At 27.8% G+C, this 21708-nt stretch overlaps 1 protein-coding gene across 1 annotated transcript in view; it reads left to right on the forward strand.

Moving 5' to 3' along the window:
• Positions 1-3475: 3475 nt before the first annotated feature.
• Positions 3476-21708, forward strand: part of LOC107444068 (uncharacterized) — a 70729-nt gene continuing 52496 nt past the window's right edge. Inside the window, exon 1 of the mRNA XM_016058143.4 lies at positions 3476-4087. The gene's annotated coding sequence lies outside the window, so the exon portion shown is untranslated. The remainder of the gene's footprint in view (positions 4088-21708) is intronic.

Raw genomic sequence — 21708 nt, forward strand, 5'->3', positions numbered from 1 at the left:
GAATAGAGAATATGATAGCCTAGCACTGCAGATAGCGTGATATCCAACAAACAGTAAACATATTTTAGATTTTACTTCCATTTTTTTTATTTATCTTTTGTAATATGTTTTGCTAATTCAATTTTGATGTTAGATATTGACTTTTATATTCGGATTTCCATTTTTTCCCTCCATATTTGCTAAAGAGATATTTTCTTTGATTCGAAGTATAAAATGAGATTTAAATAAAATTGAGAAGAAAAATGCTGAAACAAAGTTATATTAGATTTTCTGTCTCTGCTTCCTCCCGTGATTTAAAGAAAATTTTGAAAAAGTATGTTTTTTATCCGATTTTATTTCCTTACGCTTCACATAGATATTTATTAAAAAACAGACAAAGTTTGTTAAATAATGTTGCAAATCCAATAAATCCGTACATTTTCTTTCATCGATTAATGATACAAAAGCATATTAGTTTATGACAAAGCATCGGGCAATTTATTTTAATATGTTAATTTTATAAACAGATTTAAAAATTGATTTTCAAGGACTTCTGTTTTCTTTGTTTTGTACAGAAACTGGCAAAAAGTGTATCTTAGAAATTTGAAAATATATTGCAATTTGTTATATGTAATTTATAAAAATCTAACTGAACAATATAATAAAATTAAATATTGTTCAAAGAAAGGGAATGTAGTTTTTAGTTTCAACATACTATACTATAAATTAGTAAATAAAGGAATTCGATTGTGATACGCTTTACTTTTTTTACAATTTTTGTTGAGGTCCTGTGTTCTAAAAATCCATAAAGAATTTCAAAGTTTTATCTTGATCGGTATTTAACATCCGCTAATAAATATAAGAAATTGCTTCAGGGCAAGTCCAGGAGAGATATAGCCTTATTTTTTCAAATGGAAATAAAAGTACTAAATATGCAAGCAATGTTTATGCATATTTCATACTTCTATGCATGTAATCAACATATTTTGTTCAAAATCTAATCGAATATTGAAAACAAAATATGAAAAAAAAATTTAAATTTAACTAGCAAGTGGTAGTCTCTCTTTATTGTCGAGATGAGATTGCAATCTAATTCAGTAAAAGAAACGTAAAGCTAGAAATGAAAATTAACACATTTTATAAAATTAAGAATAAAATATTTACAATAAGCTGTAAATAATGAATTGTATCTTGGCAAATAAGTAAAAAGCATGTAAAATTTAATGCATATTTCGAAAAATGTTTTCTATGATTTCACTGAATAGGAATTATAACAAAATTACAAATAACACAATATGTATATTTCAAGAAATGTTTTCTAAGGTTCCACTGAATAGGAATTATAACAAAATTACAAATAACACAATCTGTATGTTTCAGGAAATGTTTTCTATAGTTTCATCGAACAGGGATTATAACAAAATTATAACATAACACAGATGTATGTTTCACGAAATGTTTTCTAATGTTCCATCGAATGTGGATAATAATAAAATTGCAAATAACATGGTAATTACGTTACAAGAAATATTTTCGATGGTTTTACTGAATAAGGATTATAACAAAATAACACCCAAAAAAAAACATTACATTTCTTGTATTATATTAAACAAGAAATGTTTCAGAAAATGCTTTCTATGGTTACATAGAACAAGGATTGTAACAAAACCATTCATGTGGTTACAAAACCATTCGATGTAACAAAACCATTGAATAGGAATTATAAAAAAATTACAAATAACATACTATGTATGTTTCAAAAGTCTTTTCTGCTGAATAGGTATTGTAACAAAATTATAACACAACATAGTATGTATATTTTAAGAAATATTTATGTGGTTTTACCGCTCAGGAGGTTAAAAAATATAACATTTTAGTACTAAATACTAATATTTTAGTTTCTTTTTTTTTAAATGTTACCTTAGCGTAGATGAAAGATTTTGCTTTGTGTTTCAGCAAAGCGGATTGTGATAATTTAGGAAGTAAAAAATAATATTTTTAGGAATTTATAAGCTTTTTAAACTTTTCAAAGCATCAAGATACTTTTACTTCGCTTTTGTAACTATCGGTACTGCACGGATTATTCTTTTGAAAAGAGGTGAGCACTATCTATTTATTTATTAATTATGCGAAGATTATGATTGTTGTAAGATTTCAAAGAAGCATCTTAAAATGAAACATTATCTAAATTAATGTTTTTAAACAGTAAATTATCGGCATTATTTAAGGAATAATGTTTTTTTTTATTTATCTGTGTAATGCTTAATAATAGCTGTGTAATGTGTTTATAATAAATAATGTATTTTTATTTATTTTTATCATCTTTAGTTACGCAAATAACTATTAAAAAAAGTAAGGGCAGCTATTTATAAAAGTTAATGATGAACTTTTTAAAATAATTCCTAATTCCAAAAACTAATTTTTTTTTCTTTTTTGTTCTCTTAAAATGTGTATATTTTTAAACATAATTAAATGTAATTATTAATAGATCTCTTGCTTCTATAATAAAAATAATAAAAAAGAATCCTGATAATTTTCATTTATCATAGTAATGTCATTACCCGAACTAAAAACTTATAGTTTTTTAAGTGTTTAAATATAAGTTTATGAAGGACATTGCTGAAATGTTTCTAATAAATCATTTTTCTCAACAATAAAGGCAAATTTTTCTTTAATAATAATTTGGCAGCATAATCCCATAAATTTACTTCCAAATTTTAATAAAAAATGAGAAGCAGTTTTTTTAGGGGAAGGGAACCTTAAAATCCTTAAATTTTGTTTATAAAAACTGGAGAAGTTTTATTGTAAATAATAGTTTTATAACATTTTCTACTAGATTTCAATTTTTAACTCAGAGAACATAGCTTATAAATTCCCTTACTACTGCGTTGTTATACTTTTAAGAAATAAACTGCACGCTTTAGTTGAGTTTTCAAACTCAGTATAGATTATAAAAATAAAATAAAAAGTACATAGCTTGAATAATTCTATGAAAAATAATAACAATTATCTACTAGATTAACAGCAATAATGCTAACAATAGCAACAATAGCAACAGCAATAATGCTAAGCTTGCTAACTTTTATCAATTTAATTAATTGTTGCAGATAATTGTTGTAATAGCAGTTGTCTACAAAATTTAATAAAAATTATTTTGTTGACAAGAACATTTTTATTAATTCACTTTTCTTCAAACATATAAGAAGATAACAATTTTCGTAAAAGTCTGCGCAATATAATTATTTTATCAAGAATAAAACGAAAGATCATTTTGTTCTTTATATTCCAGCCTTTTCTTCGATTTTGAAAGAATTAGAAAGTTGTTGTAGATAATTGTTGTAATAACATGGTTTAATAAAAATTATCTTGCTTGCAAGAACATTATTTCTTAATTCACTTCCCTTCATTTAAAAAGATAACATTTTTCGCTAAAGTCAATTAATTCGTTAATTATTTTATATAGAATGAAACGAAAGATCATTTTGTTCTTTTTACTCCCGCCTTTTCTTTTATTTCACCCGCTAACACACTACTTCAGAGTCGGAAGTGTGAACTACATTCTCTCAGATAATGGAATAAATTTTCGAACAATTAACCAACTCCCAAATAGAATTCAATAGAGCGCCACCGACTCCTACACGAAATTAAGAAGGAACAGAAAAATGCAAATCAGACGATCGATTAGATTCCATTTCTGGAGGAACCAAGCCAAGCGGGTGTCTGTTGGTAAACAACCTTGACGGCCCTGACCCCCAAAATATTCTCTGAAAATCTGTAGCAAAAGATGTGTTTGCTTCGAAAAAAATAAATAAATAAATAAGATGCGCAAGATTTTTCTTTTTTAACATTGACCTTACATCAGAGCGAAGTCACGTGGCTCCATGTCAACGACCAACGGCTGACGGCGATGGGTTTCCATTGGCTGTGACGTCACAGGCGGCGGGATGGGATAAACGGCAGGTAAAAGAGTGACCACGGGTCAATTTTGTTGAGGTTCTCTGCTCATCCTGAGATTTGTCATTTCATCTTGAGGATTCCGAGAAGACATTGGTGGGATCCAGGAGCTCCACAAATTAACTCATCTTCTTAATTGAATTTTTTTTTCAAGGTAGGTTAGTTTCGAATTAAAGTGCATGAAATATCCTATTTAATAAGAGATATTGTGATAGAAAAAAAACTTATTTTTTCGAAGAAAGCTTTAAAAAACTTTTCTTATATTTCTTTTGAAATATTTTATTCTTCCGTTTTTTCTAATTATTTTATGGTATGGAATTTAAACGCAATATTTTTCAGCTAAAAAATAATTCCAATTCTTAATAAGATAAAAAAGAATGCGCTCATATCTCTCTATTTTTGCTGTTAAAAGTTATATGCATTTATATATGTATATAAAAAGAATTGTATCCAAATATTTTTTTTAAAAAATTAAACGGGCTCTTTAAAAAAATTGGATAAAATACCTATTTCTCCATTCTTTTTGCTAAAATAATGCAAAGAAAAAAAATTAACATTATGTGTTGCTTTATAAACATTTTGATAATTTCATTAATGCTTCCTTTCATTTGAAAAATGATATGAAATATTGTGATACAACAATCTAGTTTCGTAAAGAAAATTTAAGAAAACTTCTTGGACAATTTTCATGCTTTTATTTCTATTTCTGTGCAAGTTTAATTTCAATTTTTATACTATTTATTTATTACTCCGCGATAAATAATTTGCATTCAATATCTTTTAACTCAAATATTTTAAATCTTGGTTAAAGTGACATGAATGAAAAAAGTACATAAATTTTTATTTTTTTATCTAAACTTATTTAAAACAGATGCATTGGATAGAAGTAAGTTTGAAAACTCCGTAAATTTTAGCAAAATTTAATGTGTATATGCGTTATTTGTTTTGATACAAAAATCGTGTATTATTTAATTCAAAAATCTTATTATATTATTATCAAATATTTTTAATAATATTTTTTTTTGAAAAGTGACTATAATATATCTTGTTTCAATATTTTTACTTCTCATAAATGTATGTGCTTACTGATACACTTATTTTTGGACCCGCAAAAAATATTTTCTGAATATTAATTTACTATTTTCAAATAATACTCTCTTAATGAATTCTCCGAAATTTTACTACATTTAGTATAAGTAAATGTCTAGTTTAGTTTTCAATAATTAAAAGAATTGATAATTTATTATGAGTGCTTAATGTTTATAAGCGAGAGCTGATGACTTCAATGTTAAATAATTATTTTAATTCATTTTTTTCTAAAAAATGCATTTTTCGATAAGTAAATATTAATTCTCTTATATTTTTTGAAAGGAATAATATAGTTTTTAATTATATTTTCATTTAAATCACATTATTTTATTGTAAAAGAAAATATGCGTTGTGATGTATCAATGATAACTTGTCTTAGACTAGCCCTTTTTTTATGTCGCTTAATCAAAGTTTCAAAATGTTACATTAATAAATTATCAAACGCAAATTTGAAAAACATTCTACAAATATTTTTACACAAATTACTTAGACTTTAAATAGAGAAAAATTAGCCCTTGTTAATTTATAACTGAAAATGTAAATGGAGACAGCTGCAAGTTCTCTCGTAAATAAATTTACGTCATTAGTTTTTATTACGATTGTAACTTAGTTATAATTCATTATTTTTATCAAAATTCTTTTATAATTCAAAGAACAAATTATAAAAATATCATTTTATTTTTATCTAAGAATATTTATATTTTAAATTTTTCTTAAATAATCATAAAATAATCTTAAAAATGATAAACCAAAAAGGTTTTTTTTTAAATTTTATCATTTTATACAAACACTGTTTTGATTCATCAGGGCACTTTATAATACGATCAATTTAATTTTCCTTTTGAAAATCATGGTTTTTTTAAAAATTTCGAAAAAGAGAAGTGATGAATTTAAATATGTGTTTTTACTATAAACCAGTTATTAAAAAATAGCTAACAAAATATAAGGGTGAAATTTTAAAAATATATTTAATAACTATATAATTTAATGATAAAAATGTATTCTAGGTTCACGAAGTTTATTTTGAAGCACGATATACTTAATTAAAATGTATTCATGCGATGTTATTGATTTATTATAAAAAATTTATTTGTGGTGCAAAAAACGCTATAGTTTTCAAAAACTTTAATCTAGTCTTAAACCACAAAATACATTAATTTAAATTTACAAGTCAAAGAAAGGTCGGGAAAAGTATTAAAATATGCAATTAAATTTTCATTAGCATAAAAATTATTAAAATAACAATATTAATATAACTATTTCCAAAACCTTTTGACAAATATGCTATTTTAATTTACGATTTTTTTTTCACAAAATAACTATTTTTTTCTTTAAAAAATATTTTTTTTTCCTACTTGCTTACTAACTCGGGTTCCCACAGTGCACAATTTTTAAAAAGTGGGAAAGAAAACTAAACAAATGTTGATATTTAAGCACAACTCAGGGGATAAAGCAATTGGGTGGCCCAAGTTCGAATCCCTGCGATGGCGGATCGATACCAGATTTTTATCATGAAATTAAAATATCCTTAGTGGTAGACAGATCATGGGTTAAAATCTCATTGCAGTCGGGATAACAATAGTTTTCGTGGTTTTTCACTTCATGTAACCAAATGCAGGTTAGTTTCATAAAATTTCTCTTAAAAAGCTAGTTTGTCCCAATGCTTGAACTTGTCTCTCTGGGCTGGATTTAAAATTACAAAGATTTGAATATTGATAGTCACAAAACTGCAAACACCACTGCAAACTATTTTTCAATACATCTATATAAGTGTTCTAAGCTGCCAGTTCTCTAAATGGTTAAGCAATAACTTAAAGGAAATTCTTGTTCGAATTAACGTAAATTATAAATTTGCAAAACACATGACAACATAATTTTTTTAAAATTAAAATAGCTGTAACTTCTAATTTAATTTCAAAAGGATAATTTTCCAAAAGATTTGGTTTGTATATTCTAAAACTTGTGATAGCGTATTAACTTTGGATATTTTTGACATCACATTTGCATTTTCGCTCGATTAACTTTAAGATATTCCATTTATCGCGAAAATGTTTAGATTGCGCACCTTCGACAACGAGACTCTTAAAATTTCTTTAGAAGCACCAAAAAATGGCCCCACCCCTCAAAAGATCTGACAACCTTCACCCCGACTTTCGACGACAAAAACCTTGAACCACCCCTCACACTAAAATTACTTATCGCCACCCCCACTACCTCCCCACGTCTATAATAAACTACCATCAACAACAACACATACCTGAGGAAGAAAATAAATGCGCACACTATTCTGCGCATGCCAACTATTTCTTCTCATATCTGCTATTGATGGAACAGCAATTGATGATAGAAAGTGAAAGAGGAAATTCTTCTCGCATGAAAGAACTTTTCTTTTCTTTCGATAAAGAAAACGCTGAGAAGGGAGAAAAAGTCATGATAATAATGATGATGATAACATCCAGAAAACTGCTTACCTGAATCATTTTCGTTTAACCTTTCTCGTATTGGCTGCATTGGCGAGTTCAAGCGTTCTCTCTGACTGATGTCATAATGAGGGGTTTATGATACAAAAGGGGTTAGATGGCTTGTTAAATGGCGAGAGATAATAAATAGTGTCGATTTTTATGAAGTAATTGAATTTGATTTGGCAGCTACCGATGCAAATTGGCGCTTTTTTTGCGAGGGAAAACAATGGAAGGTTTTGTTTTCTATTTAATTTATGATGCTATTGCTGGTAAATTGCATGGTAGAAACGATTATGTTAGGCTTTATTTTTTTAAACAAAGGTGATTATTAGTATTTTGGTGATTAAGCATTGCTATTTTTTGGTGAAGTTATTATTACGTATATTTTCTTCATTTGATCATTTTCAAACGAGGAATGGGTTAGTTTTAAAAACATTTATTACTTCTGGGTACACTGAAAATATATTTATGGTCAAAAGTATCAAAACATGGTGAAATTTACCATGTTTATGGTTATGGAAGCACTAAAACGTTTCGAAGCGTTTCGGTTATGATGTTGGAAGAATTAACAATAAAATATGGTTTTAAAATATGTTATAAAATTTGGTAAATGCTGTAACATTTGGTAATTTTATCATGATACTTTGGAGCATAGTATAAAAACCATTTGCTCGATTAAATTTGCTTTTCAGTTTCGGTTTTGCTTGTTTTTTTAATATATATATACATTTTTTTTTACTAAATGTTTAGTAAGACTAACTATAATTTTGAAAACCACAATTTTCCGAATAGCATTGTCTTACGAACGGAAAAATTACCAAAGGAATGGTTAAAAGGAATGGTTTTTGACTTCATTGACCAGAATTATGACATTTTTTGTAATTTCCTATTATAATTTCTTCCGAATTTTTTTATCTCTATATGAAAAAAAAGTAATAAAAAGTAAAGTGGGTCATTTTAAATTTTCAAGGAAACTACCATTGCCTATATTTGAATATTTCTAGAAATAAATGAGTTTTAAAAACAAATACCACTTAGAAATATTAAAAAGAATTTATCAAGTTAGACTGACGGATTTTATAATTTAATAAAAACAATTCCTGCGTATATCAAGAAATATTTCGCGCGTGGAATGAGTTTAAAAAGCAAATATTACTCTCAGACATTTAAAGTTATCAAAGCTGGAATAGACAGTTATGTATTTTCAAAGAAACTACTCTTTATAATTGAAGTGGTGTACGTTTTGATGGAACTAACTAGCATTTGCATTCCATGGAGAGGAAAACCACGAAAACCTCCTTCTATTAGACTGACGGCAAGGAGACTCTAACCCATGATCCGACAACTACTGAGGATATTTTACGTCAGTACTGTGGTCGGGCCGGTGTGACCCGGATGCGGAATTCGTATCGACCAGCCATCGCTGGGATTAAAACCAAGTTCACCACATTGGAAGGCGAATACTCTATCCCTTGAACCATCACGGCTCTTAACCTTATCGTTTAATTTTTTTTTTATAACTGTCGTTGAATAGCCGACCCAATTTGGGGTTTAAGACTACTAATGTTCAACTCCGTAGCCTTGTAATTTTGAACCAATCCGGAAGACAAGGAAACTCCTGAATCAGTACCCCCAGAGGTTTGATTTGTTAAGAGAACATGGAAAAATTTGTGACTCGGTAGTTTTAACGTGCATCAGTCACCATTTACTACACGGGGAGTCTTCGGCCGGCGGGGATCGAACCCACGACCTTTTGTACATGAGCCCAGTGCCCTACCAACCAGGCCATCCCGTCTACCCTTCTCATTTGAAGTAAAGGTATTACGGTCAAAATTGTTTTGTAGAGACCCGAACAAATATTGAAGACAATCTATTTCTTGTTCCTAGTAATGATTCCAAAAGGGATAATTTTCTTAACGTTTAAAAAGAAAATCACAGATGTCTAATGCAACGACATACATTTCTTTCCTGAAAAATATGTAGAACCCATATGTCGAGCTTAGAGAAAAAACTTGGTCGTTTCAAATTATCATGAACAACCGAATTCGATCAATTTAATCTCTCACTTATATAACGAGTTCACCAGTTTGCATTAATTAATGTCTTGTGCTTTCTTCAGCCTAAGCTGTCGTAGTGTATCTTTATGCATCCTAAGCGAAATTTTGCGAACCAGTTTGTTAAGGTTGTTTTTCGAAAGCTCCATCGTAGTATGAAAATAATGTGCTATTTGCTAATAATGTGCTAATTTTATGCTAATTATGCTAATTTTGCTAATAATGTGCTATTTTTGTAACTGCTGTGAGTTGCAACTGTTACTTATGACTGTTAGGTCGACTTCAGTCTATCTAAAGCCAGCGTTGTCTACGCTTATTTTGAAAATGTCGCAAAACGTCAATATGGAGGAATGTCACAGTTTCGTGAAAACGAAAAGCGCTTGCAGACTAATTTTTTTGATACTTAAAAACTTACTCCAGGGCTGATAATAATTTGTAAAAACTGAGAATAAGGCTGTGATTTTGATAATTTTTGTCTAAGTGGCTAAATGTCGCCAAATTGATGAATTTTAAAAAAAGTTTAATTACTTTCAAAACACTTAAGTTATTCGTCTGTTCTAAAGCCAAGATACTTCTTCACGGCAGATTATATGCATAGTTTCAAATCACTGCAATGCTTCAAGTGTAAAGCACTTAAACTGCTTTTTTTCCCCTTGGCGACAGAGTTTTAAAAAACAGCCTTCATACACCTTCTCCAGACGAAACCAAAAAATTTTTTCTTACTTCAATAGAATTTTCAGCGTTCCTACAGTAAAAAAGTAAAATATAATGAGCATGCTGTTTTTCACTTTCTTTATTTGAAAGGGCGCCAACCAAAAACTATTGCGTAGAATCTATCTTTTTCACTAGTAAGCCTTTTTATTTTGCTTTCAAAATTTATAGTGATTACACGACTTCAGTGTGAAATTGGCTATGAAAAAATGCAATTAAGTAATCTGTTGGGGAAAAAAATGAAATTACTCTCCGAACAATATAATAAGATACACAGTAGCACTTGGAATTATTGCTTCATTTACGAACATGATTTATTGTGCAATTTACCATATCTACGTTCGTAAAAGAAATTATTTCGAACTACATATATTGCTCCGTTAAATTCGTTTCCATCTAACTGCTTTCTTAGCATTCAAAAATTTAATTTCTAAAAAGGTAAAGAAAACGATAAACGCTAGTTAAAACAAAAGAAGTGAAAAAAAAAACTGCGGATCATATCTTCATTATTTAAAGTCTCTCATGCTTAACCATTCATAGATAAGAAAAAATATTTTACAATTATCCGTATATAAAAACAAAATATAAAAATTCTTTTAGAACCGCTATCATGTTGAAATTTTGAAAATCTTTCTAACTGTTTTCTTCTTACATGAGTACGAAGGTCTTTACAACATAATAAGCCGACCAAGATGATGTGATAAACGTCTATTAGAATTTCTGACAAATTCTTAACCTGCCTTACCTCACGATATGAATCTACGGTTGATTTTCTTCTGAGTTTAAACAATGAGAATCATTACGCAAGAAATTAAAAAAAAAAAGGTAGATTCTCTTGGATGAAATTTATTTCGAAGAATGCATAATTAGTGATATATTTTTCAATGCATTCAAGGGTTTATGTTTTATGTTAGTGTTTGTACCAACCAAAACATGTCGTGCGTTGAAAGAATTTAAATCATCGTCTGAAAATAACGGTCGGCAGTTAAATGTCGTTTGGCGAAAAGCTTGTATGCTTTCAAGTTCTGTGTTTTTGTTCCATAATATATATTCAGAGAATATCTAAGTTAGTCAATTTACTTTTAACAGAATTCATATACCCGTGATATTAAAAAGGGCACGGAGAAAAATATTCGGTAAAATTACCGTAATGTATAGTAATAGCATTTCAGTAAAAAAAATTTTTTTAAAAAAACGTAATTCTGGTTTAAAGAAAAAACCCTAAATATAAGGTATTGAAGCCATTCATTTTGTAATTTTTCTGTTCATTTGGTAACGGTTTAACAGAAATTCTGGCTTTCAAAATTATAGAAATTATTGCCTCGAAAAGATTTTTATACCCTTAATGGTTTCCCAGTTTTAGTGGTAACAAATACACTTTCATTAATTTAATGAGGTTTTTTTGAAAAAAAAAAAAACTTTTTTAAAACGCTTTTTTTTTCTTAAAAAAATATTGATTAGAATATTTTTAGAAAATGTTTATTTAATATCAAATGAGGAATTGTTTTTTAAAAAAATGACGAAATCATCACAATTTTCTCAATAAATTTTTTCAAATAAATATCTGAATAAAAGTCGTCCTAAAATGTATGTAAATAGTATAAGGATTGTGCACTACAAAATTCAAGTTTATCGGTGCCGTAATTTTGGAAAAGAAAAAAACGTTACATGAGCTTATAGCTCTTAATTAAAGTTTCTTATAAATCTTTCCACTCAGTACAAGGCTTAATTTTAAGTCTGAAAATGTTAGAGCAAATTTTAGATGCATCATAGAAAAAAAGCATAAAAATAAATTAATATATATAGTTTCACAACACTCCATTAAATCTTTTGCAAAACGAGCAGTTGCCTACCTGAAGATTAACTTTTTTTTCTGTTTCAATATAAACTAAAAAAATTTTAATTTGTGCTCCGATATCTTACCACACGAAGTTTTTATCATATTTTACTTCTCAACTAAAAATTTTAAATTTAAAATTCAATGCATTTTGATATCGTATACATCAATTCAAAAAATTATTTAAAAGTATTAACTCTCAATTATTAGATTTTATTCTTATACATTAGTTCTAATTTCTCTACCAAACTATGAAATCGTTTGGGGAAAAAAACGAGGCAGTTGACCTCCTAGAAGAGATTAATGTCCTCTTTTTTTTCCTTTTTTTTTAAATAATTTTTTTTATCTTTAATCCTTTGATCCATACCTTTCAAGTTTGATAAAATCTCAAATCAAACGATAATTGAAAATTTTACGATCGCACTTATTGAGGCAAGTATGAGAGGTCATTTCGTATCAAAGCTTCACTCCCTTAGTTTACATACGGTGTGATTTTAGGGCGGGCAGAAGTAGAAGGCTGAATTCTTTGTGGAATGTGGCCCTCTACGGGCGGCATGTTTATTCACAAGTTTCGACCTCTGTGAACTAGTTAAAGCGTCACCAGAAAAACATCTCCACTAATTCTTAGTGACGCAACATACATGACAAGTTCAGAATAAAGCCAACAAACACTTCTTTTTTTTTTTCTATTGAAGTGTTGAAAAAAAAAATGCAGTTGCGGATTACTACTGTTTTCTCACCAATAGTGGACGACCTTTACTCGTCACGTTTCATCACAAACATTGATATAACAGATATTTCTGATATTGCATCATATTTGTTAAGAATTATATAAAATAGTCTGGGTCATTTAATGTTATTACAAACCTAATGTAGAGTTTTATTGAACAAAGAAAAACGTCTTAAGGTTTTCGTTTCGGATCAATAGTCGAAGTAATATGATTTTGAAATAACAAAGTTTGGTTTCTAAAAAAAATTGCTGTTATTACAGGGCCCGTCATAATTTCTTGTATTAAGACATTTTATACAAACTTATTAAGTAATTGTAGAAGACCAGTTGACTTTTATAACGTGTAACGATAGTGCAAATATTTATTTTAAATTAACTCCTCAATACATTTAGAGATTAAAAAGGAAATTCTTCCTTATAAATAAATATTAAAACATGACTGCAGCATATTTATATAAACAAATTCCGTTTCCTAATAATTTAGGTTTTAAAAGTTTAAATTTTTCGGGATACATCATGATGCTTTGATCTCCTTATTCCTCTACCCATTTCTCTATGGAGCTTAAAATTAGAAGAGAAATTAATCGCTTTAATTTATTTATGAATATGAAAATATATTATTAAAACCATAACTTCTTAGAATTACAAAGTATGAAGATTGTTGAAACTCCATCAAATACAAATCTTCAGCTATCAAATTTTAAATCTTGTTCATCTATTATTTAAAGCTTATTTTTCCTTGTAGATATTGAAGAATATATTTTAACATTCTACATTCATTTCTTTGTTTTTTGTTAAGAAAATTTATTGCATATTGAAGTTTGAAACCCATATTTTCCAGCATTAGTAATCGTGAATAATTATTTAGAACTTTTGCTATACTTTAACGTCTTTTGCATCACAATTTGTTGCATATTAAAATCTAAAACTGATATTTTCCAGCATTAGTAATTGTGAATAATAATTTAGAACTTTTGCTATACTTTAACGTCTCTCGCATCAAAATTTGTTGCATATTAAAATCTAAAACCGATATTTTCTACAATCTGTAATTGTGAATAGTTATTTAGAAGTTCTGCTATACTTTAACGTCTTTTGCATCACAATTTGTTACATATTAAAATCTAAAACCGATATTCTCCACCATTAGTAATTGTGAATATTCATTTAGAAATACTGCTATACTTTAACGTCTTTTGCATCACAAATCGCACTAAGCTGATTAAAGAAAAGTAGAAACACTGCAAAAATGTTATAAAACCGATTAAATGTATTTAGCCAAATTAGGTATTCATCATACATCATCATTTTTAGAAAAATAGAATTCTAGTTGATTTAAAATAAGCCAAGTGTTCTTAAGTTGCAGGAATAGACAAATGAAATTTTAGATATTTCTTTAGCTATTTTACTTCTTTTATTGAAAAAATTGAAAACAATTCCATTTTGAGATGAAAATAAAATAAATTTGAAAGTATTATCAGTAACTAAAAATATTAAAAATTAGCCAAAGAAAGTAAAAACACATATGAAATATTACATTCATTATTTTATCCCTCTTATCAAAATTGGTAATAAAAATTTAGGTCTCGCACATTGCTTAAAATATGAAGAAAAAAAATGTGCACCAATTTTACTGTAGACAGATCACAAAATTAATATGCTTAGCTTTCCAATTAAAATGTTAAATTCCTGAATTTTATATCTACACTGTAGAAAACAGTCAATTCTACAGAAAGAAAATATACATATTGTTTGCTTATTTTTACGGAAAAACTGTTTAAGGATATCGATTTTTTTTTCTGTCTTTAACCGTTAACCACGCGCCGTAAAATAATTCTATTTCTTACAGACATTCCTCGTATATTTGAGAATTTACAGATGAAAAACTGTTTTTTTTCCCGTCACAAAAGAGTTTCTCTCCATTTTTCAAACTAATCATAAGCAGATAAAAACTGTAAATTCAAAATCTAGTTTTTGTGTGCATTTTTGCTTAACATACTATAATTTTATATATATTGTAACTTTATAGCATATTATAACTTTATATATATACGCTGTAATACATCATGACATTTTACAGCGTATTAGTTATGTTACGTTTTTGCGTGATTCAAAATATGTCTTATGTTCATGGAGAAACTTATAAAAGTGATAATGAGTGAGATGAATCGTATTTCCTGAATATGTGCTAAAATAAATAAACAACTAAAATCTAAACAGCCTTCAGTGAAATAACTAACTAAAAATTTTATAGTTAAAAGCAAAACAAAAAATCAATGTGTTCTTAATGATAGAGTTACAAAGAGTTGTTGAAAAGAAAATTACATTACTCATCTTTATGAAGGGTGACGAATTATTGCGAAAAAGTTTGTTCTTCAACATAATTAAAAAAAATTTAAATTCTTCGAAGGACTTTAATTATTTACTCACATTTGAATGAAATCAAAAATCTATCGTTTGTCAGTATAAAAAATTTACTTCGAATTTCTTAATGGAATGTTTTTAATGTGCTTCCATAGAAAACAAAATGCGTGTTAATTACAAGAACATAATGTGTTTTGTAATTTAACAGAAATTGTGCCCGGAATTTTTCAATTTTAATTGAAGGTCATCAGTTTAAAATAACAATGCAAACCTTAAAATTATTGAAATTTTTCAGTTAAATGAAAAGCATGCGTCCAAATCAAGGTTAACATTTCGCCAAGGTCGATTTTTTTAAATCAAGTATTAAAAAAAACACATTGAAATTTAAAGAATATGTTCATTTACAGTTGGTATTAACTTCACAAACTGATTTTACTTTTTAAAAGAATAACCTTTTTAAATGTAATTTTCTATAAAATCATATAACTTTAGAAACATAATAACAAATTATTCTTCAATCTTATACTATTTTCATGTTACTCATTTTTTATTTGAACGGATTTTTTAAGTTTTATCTGCATGGTTTGTTAAAGTTTATTATGAATCGAAATGAGGAGGAATATCTACTTCTAGTTTCAGTTTTTATAAAATGATGACTCTTAAATATTAGAAATTGGCAACTTTATCCTTAAATTTGTCAAAAGGGACGAATTTAAAATATCTATATTTAAAAAAAACTGAATAGATATGTAAGAAGATTTCGAAAAATGTTTGTTTTTATTTTTTTCACTAAATGAAAGCTTTTTGATCTTACAGTCTAACGGTCGATTGAAATATATTGAACTTAAGGTTCTCGTTCATAAATGATTTTATTTTGCACTTAATTATAATGATATTTATGGTTCAATTAGACATGTTCACAGCATTTTATTCTTCTTTTTGCGTTTAAAAAGTAAACTCGGTTGCTTCGATTAAATGGCGACCCAAACTATAAAATTTCCATTAAATAGTAACCCAAACTATAAGAAATTTTAAAGTTAAAGTTACCTGCGCTATGTAATACACGTACTTTCTGAAAGAATATTACACCCTTCTTTATATGACAACGATAATAACGAAAAAAATCGTTAATTTTAATGCAATATAGGAAATTATTTTAGTGTAGTAATAGCATATTTTAGTGCCCTAAATTATAAATTTTTGGTGACTCTTAATTCTAAATTTTAAATAAAGCAAATAATTCGACTTACCTTCATAAGAGATGTGTTTCCCTTTCAGTGGTCAAAGTGTATTATGTCCTTCGAGAAAATGAATTCCCGTTAAGTGGCCTCTGCCCTCATTTTTCTTACTGACCTCGTTTTCCTTAACTTGAATTTGGCTCAGATTTTTCCTCATTACCTGATGGAAGTAATAAATTCTGGTTTCTTGGAAGAATTTTTTTTTATAGATAACAACGTTGTGGTACTTTATCTATGTAGAATTGGTAATTTTGGATTCGTTTGAAAATAAAATAAAAAATTTGAGTATAAAGGTATTAAGCTAACAATGTTATAGTGACTGAGTATGTGAAATTAATAAATGCCGCAACGTATAAAAAGGGAATGAAGGTTCTTATACATAAAGAGAGAAATTTATTGTGGTACCTTAAATGATTAATATCGATAAATACAAAAGCGTTATATAAAGCAATAAGAAATTGGGCATATAATAAATTAATAAATGATTGGATAGATTTTTTTTCCTCTTAGGTGAGATTTTTTAACAGATCTTAGATACTTTTATATCGTTTATCTCAAATCTGCAATCAATTTGTCTCTTCCAGTTACAAAATTGTTTTAAATGACATTTTTAGTCTATTTTTGTCGAAATGTACAAATTTAAAAACGTTATATGTAACAGGCGGATGCAAAAATATTGCGAAAACCTTCTAGAGGAGTTAAAGCTCATCATCAGAATTAAAACTGCATAGGAACCAATTGCTCGAAAATGTCGTCATATACCTCTAGGGGAGCTTCGCTACCATAAACTATTTTGTGTGCTTCTGAGAGCAGAAACTGGATTCGAATCCATATATTTGGCGTGTTATTCCAGCTGCTCTAGCCACTGGGTTATAGAAGCTTTTTTTTGTTCGAAATTATTGCATATATTTAAGTACTAAAATCATGAGTTGTATGGACGGTTTTTAAACTTTTGATTTTAATTTTTCTAATTATTGTTTGATGTTTGTTTAAAAACTTCTAAGTCTATTGTTAGTCGCCCTTTATGTAGAACGGCTAAAGCAAAAATTATAAAAAAACATTAATTGCAAGTTTTAAAAGATCCTTATAAAACTTCAAATGTTACACAAAATATCAAATTCTGATAAAATGCTATTTCCGATAACAGTATTTAAAATATTTGTTTCTAAAATGTCAACTTTTACTTTCCCTTATTCTTTTCTCTTTTTCCCTATTCTAATGTAAATGTCCCTATTCTAATATAATCTAGCTTTGCTTATTTACCAACTCAAACAGAATGAAATAATTCTGAAATGTATATACAGAAGTTTAAACTGCTTTACATAAGCAAAGATAAGTTTTAATTGATAAAAGTATCTAAAAAAAACTTTTTTTTAATTTTTGACGATAATGAATTAATAATCGCTTGCCTAGTTGCATTCCGAGAAGAATATTTAATGACGCAAACCTAAACTAGCATATAGCCAATACTTGAGCTAACTAAAGGCTTAAGCATTTAAATCATTGCTGTACCTTAAGTGAAAATTATTGCGACTCATACTCATTTTTCATTCTAAAACAAGCAATGTCTCAGTCCTGTATATTTGTTGCAAATTTCTTAATAGAATAAATTCTAATTCTATATCTTCATATCTCATTAAAAATAATGCGTTGATTCATTTGAGTCATTTAATTTTGATTCAAAAATGAATTCTAAAATATTAATAAAGTATGGCATATGTGCAATTTATTTAAAAATGCGAATAGGCGAGTTTAAAATGTCAATTATTGAAACGAAGTATAAATGTGAAATAGTATTAATGTATATATAAATGATTAAAAGTTGACATAAACTGTTAACATTAAGAATTCTTCATATTCGACATATTTTTGCACAGATTTTTTTCACACAATGAATTAATTTTTGTCTCATTTGAATATTTCCTGTTTTTTATTAATCAGCTTTAATTGTTGTTAATGTAATTGGTAATAAAAGAATAAAGTATATAAATGAAAAAAAGTCTGTTTCAAAAGATTAAAAATATTTTAGATCGTCTGCTTTATTTCAATTATATTAGCCTAAATCGTGAGCTTATGTATTTATTAACTTCGACTTTCATTCAAATTGGAACTCCGAAACAAGGCAATTTCAAATAATGTGACATCTAATCATTTCCTCATTAAACGAAATCACGAAAGTTAAATTAAACCGATGTTGACGACACCTCTTTCAAACATCGTGAACTCCGCATATGTTTGGAAATAAATGAAAACAGTCACGTTAAGTAATTGCTTTTAAATTGGCATCCTCTGAAGTACTACGTTAATTTAGTCGCCAAATAAGAGTTATTTACTCTCATTTTCCCCTCCAGGAGGGAAAAAGTTCGTTCAACTTATAATCATTGAATATTGATAACACATTCTCCCTTCCGCCTAGTGGTCATCTCTAAAGATAAACGTGTAGAAATTCTATTGTTTGTTTACATTGTTTTAACATTGTTTTCGCTACTTTGTATGAGAAATAATGAAAAGCCATTCAATGGCATTCATTAATCATTAAAGTGAACATCTTAAATTGTCCAAAGGCATTTTATCGTGAATATCGTGTCATTGAAAGTATTGCATTTACCTTGTTTGGATCGGCAATGGCTTGAAGACAGTGCATTTATTTTGGAGAATTTTTAATTGAAAATTGTTTTCTTTCTTAATTTAAACTGATTTAATGATCATAATTGTGACAGTTTTATTGAAAATTTATAAATATGATTTTAAATTTTATTTGGGATAAAATGCTTCCAAATATATAATTCTGATTGTGATAACTTTCTAATCATTTTATTCGAATATTGATTCACTATACAATTATTTTTATATATGCCTGGAGTTAAACAGCCGACCCAATTCTGAGTTTACGGCTATCAATGTTCAACTCCGCGGTCTCATAATTGTGAACCTAACCCAGAAGATAAGGGAACTCCTGGATCATACATTGCATTTCGACGAGGACTTTTTGATGGAACTAACCCGCATTTGTTCGATATCGAGAGGAAAATTACGATATGACCTGACATTAAACAGCCGACCTTATTCTGAGCTTATGACTATCATGTTCAACTCCACGGCCTCATAATTTTGAGCCTAACCCAGAAGATAAGGGAACGCCTGGATCAAACACTGCATTTCGACGAGGAATGTTTGATGGAATTAACTGGCATTTGTTCTATATCGAAGGGAAAAGTACGAAAACCTCCTATGGTTAGCTTGATGACAAGGGATTTGAACCTGTGATTCGACTACCACTGAGGATATTTTACGGCAACACTGTGGTCAATACGAGTCGGATGCAGAATTCGTCTCAATCAGCTATATCTGAGAGTCGAACTTGGATCATCTCATTGCAAACGCTCTATCCCTTAAGTCAACGCAGCACTCACTGAGAACTTCCACAAAAAAAGCTAAAAATTTCGAAAACAAATAAGTAAATAGAAAAACTTTAAAGTTTTTGTTTTACCGTTGTTTACTTGTTCTGGATAGCTTATAAAGATTTCGATTTTTTTTCTTTATCAAATGCGTTAATTTGTTTTTAAGAACTAGAAACTTTACTTTCAAAAAAACTTAAAATGTAAAATTGTTTGAATTTAATACCTGAAAGAATTTTTCAGAAACTTTTTTAATATCCCTTACACATACGATTAATACAATGATTCATTAGTACAATGCGAGGGCGAAAAAAAATTTCATAGAAAAACGTAATAATGACAACCTTTATTTATTGATGTTGAAGCAATACTATAAATTTTTGAACTTTTGTGCATATGAAGTGAGTGTCTACTCACGCTAATAAATCATTGCTTACTACTCTTCCAAATTTAAATGGAATAAAATTTTAATATTAAATAACATTTAAACAATGGACTTCTACTGAACTTGAAATATAATATTCAGTTTACGAACGTCAACTTTTTATATTAATGAATCATAAGAATTATTAATGATATAAAATGCCCGTATGCGTTTTAACTTAATAGATAATCTCACTTTATAAACATGTTATTAGAATAGTGTAAAAGCAATTAGTTGCAGTAGTAAAAGAAATTAGAAAACAGATAGCAATTGCTCTGTGATATAATGTTCGAATTCTGTTGTGAATATCAAATCTGTTGCGAAATTGTTTTGTGAATATCAAATGTTCGAAGTGCAAAAACAACGTCAAATGTGTTTCCTTATCAATAATTATTAAAACTGATAATAATTCACATAAGGAAAAACATAAGATTGTGAATTATATGCAATATTTTAATTTACTAGTCAAGAGGAAATAAATTATTTAAATCAAGGGAGAAAACATTGAAAACCTAGCCTTCACCTTATGTAAATTCTGCAAAAGATTTCTTTTTATATAATTGATGATACGTTTTGAATTTAAATAGTTAGTTGAAACCTAAAATTCGATACGAATTTAATATTTAGATTCTGACACTTACCACAAATTTTTTGTCTTAATATTTTTTATTTTTTTTAAATTCAGAAAATTTTTTACTCGTGTTGTTAGTTAATTAGGCGTTATTCTTTTAATTTGCTATAAAAAGTCGTTGCTTAAAAGAAAAACAAATATACATTAATACTGACAACGAAGATACCGATTACGGTGATGTTTACATAAATAACTAATTGATTAAAATATATATTTATAAAAGAATTATTACAGAGTTCTCTTCACTTATGAAAACACAAATTTTACTCTTTTTACTATATTACTTAATTTTGAGAGATACTTCTTTGCAATAAAAAACAAAGAATTTGTCAAGTAAATTGAAAGTTAAAATTACGTTTCTTACAGCACAAAACTAATTTGGTGGGATTTTGCTTTCCCTAGTAAAATTATAATTTTGATCTTTAACATCTTATTAACTAAATTTTATTAAAAAAATTCACGTGCTATTCTTTCCTCTGCTAACAAATTTAAAGCGTGTTTACAACGTTGTATCGTTTAAATTTTTTTTAAAATTTAATATGATGTTAAACTGAACCATACTATAGTTCATACTATTCTTGATTACGCTATAGTATGGCTCAGTTTTAACTGAAACTTGTTTCATTTTTTACGCCTTGTTAATGTAGATGCAAATTTGTACCATATTATGGTATAAAAAATCAAATGTTACGGTTTAATGGTGAACTGATTTATTTGAGAATGTATTCGAGAAAGTATAAAAAATAATATGAGATGTTCACACTCTCGGTGTCTACCTTAATACAAGTCTATATTAATTTTCTCTACAACTTAAAAGAAACAAATCTAATTTAGATA

The sequence above is a fragment of the Parasteatoda tepidariorum genome, chromosome 4 (assembly GCF_982258835.1).
Source record: "Parasteatoda tepidariorum strain Cologne lab strain chromosome 4, Ptep-v5.0, whole genome shotgun sequence".
NCBI classification, from domain to species: domain Eukaryota; kingdom Metazoa; phylum Arthropoda; class Arachnida; order Araneae; family Theridiidae; genus Parasteatoda; species Parasteatoda tepidariorum.